Below are 5,297 nucleotides of genomic sequence, written 5' to 3' on the forward strand. Positions count from 1 at the left end.
ACTAGTGTCACAAGAATGGTTCAAAGCATAGTCAGTAAGAAGAGTCAGTCTTCCTGTAGGTAAGTCGGTATTGTGCCTTTTCTATTTAATTCCGATGCAATTTCTGTGTTTCATCGTCAATAAGAAGGTCCGAGGGATACAGTAACCTCAAGTGAAGATCGGAATAAAAAACTAATGTCACAGGAATGGTTCAAAACGTAGAGAGTAGGAAGAGTCAGTCTTCTTGTACTTATGTCGGCATTGTGCTGTTTCTATTTAATTCCGATGCGATTTCTGTGTCTCATTGTCAATAGGAAGGTCCAAGGGATACAGTAAACCTGAAGTGAAGCATCGGAATCTATAACTAGTGTCACAGGAATGATTCAAAACATAGTCAGTAAGAAGAGTCCGACTTCTTGTACTTAAGTCGATATTGTGCTTTTGTATTTAATTCCCATGCAATTTCTGTGTTTCATCGTCAATAAGAAGGTCAAGGTATACAGTAAACCTGGAGTCAAGCATCGGAATCCATAACTAGTGTCACAGGAAAGGTTCAAAACATTGACAGTAAGCAGAGTCAGTCTTCTTGTACTTAAGTCGACATTGTGCTTTTTTTTACTTAATTCCGATGCAATTTCTGTGTTTCATCGTCAATAAAAAGGTCCGAGGGATACAGTAAACCTCAAGAGAAACATCAGAATAAAAAATTGTGTCAGGAATGGTTCAAAGCATAGAGAGTAGAAAGTGGCAGTCTTCTTGTACTTAAGTCGGCATTGTGCCTTTTGTATTTAATTCCGATGCAATTTCTGTGTTTTATCGTCAATACGAAGGTCAGACGGATACAGTAAACCTGAAGTGAGGCATCGAAATCTATAACTAGTGTCGCAGGAATAGTTCAAAACATAGTCAGTAAGAAGAGTCCGTCTTCTTGTACTTAAGTCGGCAATGTGCTTTTGTATTTAATTCCGATGCAATTTCTGTGTTTGATCGTCAATAAGAAGGTCCAAGGCATACAGTAAACCTGGAGTGAAGTATCGGAATCTATAACTAGTGTCACAGGATCGTTCAAAACATAGACAGTAAGAGGAGTCAGTCTTCTTGTACGTAATTCGGCATTGTGCCTTTTGTATTTCATTCCGACGCAATTTCTGTGTTTCATCGTCAATAAGAAGGTCCAAGGCATACAGTAAACCTGGAGTGAAGCATCGGAATAAAAAACTAGTGTCACTGGAATGGTTCAAAACATAGAGAGTAGGAAGAGGCAGTCTTCTTGTACTTAAGTCGGCATTGTGCCTTTTCTATTTAATTCCGATGCGATTTCTGTGTCTCATTGTCAATAGGAAGGTCCAAGGGATACAATAAACGTGAAGTGAAGCATCGGAATCTATAACTAGTGTCACAGGAATGGTTCAAAACATAGTCAGTAAGTAGAGTCAGTCTTCTTGTACTTAAGTCGGCATTGTGCCTCTTCTAATTAACTCCGATGCAATTTCTGTGTTTCATCGTCAATAAGAAGTCCAAGCGATACAGTAAACCTGGAGTGAAGCATCGGAATCTATAACTAGTCACACAGGAATGGTTCAAAACATGGACAGTAAGAAGAGTCTGTCTTCTTGTACTTGAGTCGGCATTGTGCCTTTTGTATTTAATTTCGATGCAATTTCTGTGTTTTATCGTCAATAAGAAGGTCAGAGGAAAACAGTAAACCTGACGTGAGGCATCGGAATCTATAACTAGTGTCGCAGGAATGGTTCAAAACATAGTCAGTAAGAAGAGTCCGTCTTCTTGTACTTAAGTCGGCATTGTGCTTTTGTATTTAATTCCGATGAAATTTCTGTGTTTCATCGTCAATAAGAAGGTCCAAGGTATACAGTACACCTGGAGTGAAGCATCAGAATCTATAACTAGAGTCACAGGAATGGTTCAAAACATAGACAGTAAGATGAGTCAGTCTTCTTGTACGTAATTCGGCATTGTGCCTTTTGTATTTCATTCCGACGTATTTTCTGTGTTTCATCGTCAATAAGAACGTCAGAGGGATACAGTAAATCTGAAGGGAAGCATCGGAATCCATAACTAGTTTCACAGGAATGGTTCAAATGATAGACAGTAAGAAGAGTCGGTCTTCTTGTACTTAAGTCGGCATTGTGCCTTTTGTATTTAATTCCGATGTAATTTCTGTTTCATCGTCAATAGGAAGGTCAGAGGGAAACAGTAAACGTGAAGTGAGGCATCGGAATCTATAAGTAGTGTCGCAGGAATGGTTCAAAACATAGAGAGTAGGAAGAGGCAGGCTTCTTTTACTTAAGTCAACATTGTGCCCTTTCTATTTAATTCCGATGCGATTTCTGTGTCTCATTGTCAATAGGAAGGTCCAAGGGATACAGTAAACCTGAAGTGAAGGATCGGAATCTATAACTAGTGTCACAGGAATGGTTCAAAACATAGTCAGTAAGAAGAGTCAGTTTTGTTGTACTTAAGTCAGCATTGTGCCTCTTCTATTTAACTCCGATGCAATTTCTGTGTTTCATCGTCAATAAGAAGGTCCAAGTGATACAGTAAACCTGGAGTGAAGCATCGGAATCTATAACTAGTGTCACAGGAATGGTTCAAAGCATAGACAGGAAGAGGAGTCAGTCTTCTTGTACGTAATTCGGCATTGTGCCTTTTGTATCTCATTCCGACGCAATTTCTGTGTTTCATCGTCAATAAGAACGTCAGAGGGATACAGTAAATCTGAAGTGAAGCATCGGAATCCATAACTAGCGTCACAGGAATGGTTCAAAACTTAGACAGTAAGAAGAGTCAGGCTTCTTGTACTTAAGTCGGCATTGTGCCTTTTGTAATTAATTCCGATTTAATTTCTGTGTTTTATCGTCAATACGATGGTCAGAGGGATACTGTAAACTGAAATGAAACATCGGAATCTATAACTAGTGTCACAGGAATGGTTCAAAACATAGTCAGTAAGAAGAGTCAGTCTTCTTGTACTTGTGTCGGCATTATGCCTTTTGTATTTAATTCCGATGCAATTTCTGTGTTTCATCGTCACTAAGAAGGTCAGTGGGATACAGTAATCCTGAAGTTAAGCATTGGAATCTATAACTAGTGTCACAAGAATGGTTCAAAGCATAGTCAGTAAGAAAAGTCATTCTTCCTGTAGTTAAGTCGGTATTGTGCCTTTGCTATTTAATTCCGATGCAATTTCTGTGTTTCATCGTCAGTAGGAAGGTCCGAGGGATACCGTAACCTCAAGTGAAGATCGGAATAAAAAACTAGTGTCAAAGGAATGGTTCAAAACGTAGAGAGTAGGAAGAGTCAGTCTTCTAGTACTTATGTCGGCATTGTGCTGTTTCTAATTAATTCCGATGCGATTTCTGTGTCTCATTGTCAATAGAAGGTCCAAGGGATACAGTAAACCTGAAGTGAAGCATCGGAATCTATAACTAGTGTCACATGAATGGTTCAAAACATAGTCAGTAAGAAGAGTCCGTCTTCTTGTACTTAAGTCGATATTGTGCTTTTGTATTTAATTCCCATGCAATTTCTGTTTTTCATCGTCAATAAGAAGGTCAAGGTATACAGTAAACCTGGAGTCAAGCATCGGAATCCATAAGTAGTGTCACAGGAATGGTTCAAAACATAGACAGTAAGATGAGTCCTTCTTCTTGTACATAAGTCAGCATTGTGCCTTTTGTATTTAATTCCGATGCAATTTCTGTGTTTCATCGTCAATAAGACGGTCCAAGGGATACAGTAAACCTGAAGTAAAGCATCGAGATCTATAACTAGTATCACAGGAATGGTTCAAAACATTGACAGTAAGAAGAGTCAGTCTTCTTGTACTTAAGTCGACATTGTGCTTTTTTTATTTAATTCCGATGCAATTCTGTATTTCATCGTCAATAAGAAGGTCCAAGGGATACAGTAATCCTGAAGGTAAGCATCGGAATCTATAACTAGTGTCACAGGAATGGTTCAAACGTAGTCAGCAAGAAGAGTCAGTCATCTTGTAGTTATGACGGTATTGTGCCTTTTGTATTTAATTCCGATGCAATAGTTTGTTTCATCGTTAATAAGAAAGTCCAAGGGATACAGTAAACCTGAAGTGAGGCATCGCAATCTATAACTAGTGTCACAGGAATGGTTTAAAGAATGGACAGTATGAAGAGTCAGTCTTCTTGTAGTTAATTCGGTATTGTGCCATTTTTTGTTTAATTCCGATGCATTTCTGTGTTTCATCGTCAATAAGAAGGTCAGAGGGATACAGTAAACCTGAAGTGAAGCATCGGAATCTATAACTAGTGTCACAGAATGGTTCAAAACATAGACAGTTGGAAGAGTCAGTCTTCTTGTACTTAAGTCGGCATTGTGCCTTTTGTATTTAATTCCGATGCAATTTCTGTGTTCATCGTCAATAAGAAGGTCCGAGGGATACAGTAAACCTCAAGAGAAACATCAGAATAAACAAATTGTATCACAGGAATGGTTCAAAGCATAGAGAGTAGGAAGTGGCAGTCTTCTTGTACATAAGTCGGCATTGTGCCTTTTGTATTTAATTCCGATGCAATTTCTGTGTTTTATCGTCAATACGAAGGTCAGACGGTAACAGTAAACCTGAAGTGAGGCATCGGAATCTATAAGTAGTGTCGCAGGAATGGTTCAAAACATAGAGAGTAGGAAGAGGCAGGCTTCTTTTACTTAAGTCAACATTGTGCCTTTTCTATTTAATTCCGATGCGATTTCTGTGTCTCATTGTCAATAGGAAGGTCCAAGGGATACAGTAAACCTGAAGTGAAGGATCGGAATCTATAACTAGTGTCACAGGAATGGTTCAAAACATAGTCAGTAAGAAGAGTCAGTTTTGTTGTACTTAAGTCGGCATTGTGCCTCTTCTATTTAACTCCGATGCAATTTCTTGTTTCATCGTCAATAAGAAGGTCCAAGTGATACAGTAAACCTGGAGTGAAGCATCGGAATCAATAACTAGTGTCACAGGAATGGTTCAAAACATAGACAGTTGGAAGAGTCAGTCTTCTTGTACTTAAGTCGGCATTGTGCCTTTTGTATTTAATTCCGATGCAATTTCTGTGTTTCATCGTCAATAAGAAGGTCCGAGGGATACAGTAAACCTCAAGAGAAACATCAGAATAAAAAAATTGTGTCACAGGAATGGTTCAAAGCATTGAGAGTAGGAAGTGGCAGTCTTCTTGTACTTAAGACGGCATTGTGCCTTTTGTATTTAATTCCGATGCAATTTCTGTGTTTTATCGTCAATACGAAGGTCAGACGGTAACAGTAAACCTGAAGTGAGGCAT

Source organism: Schistocerca piceifrons, unplaced genomic scaffold, assembly GCF_021461385.2.
Source record: "Schistocerca piceifrons isolate TAMUIC-IGC-003096 unplaced genomic scaffold, iqSchPice1.1 HiC_scaffold_1544, whole genome shotgun sequence".
NCBI lineage: Eukaryota > Metazoa > Arthropoda > Insecta > Orthoptera > Acrididae > Schistocerca > Schistocerca piceifrons.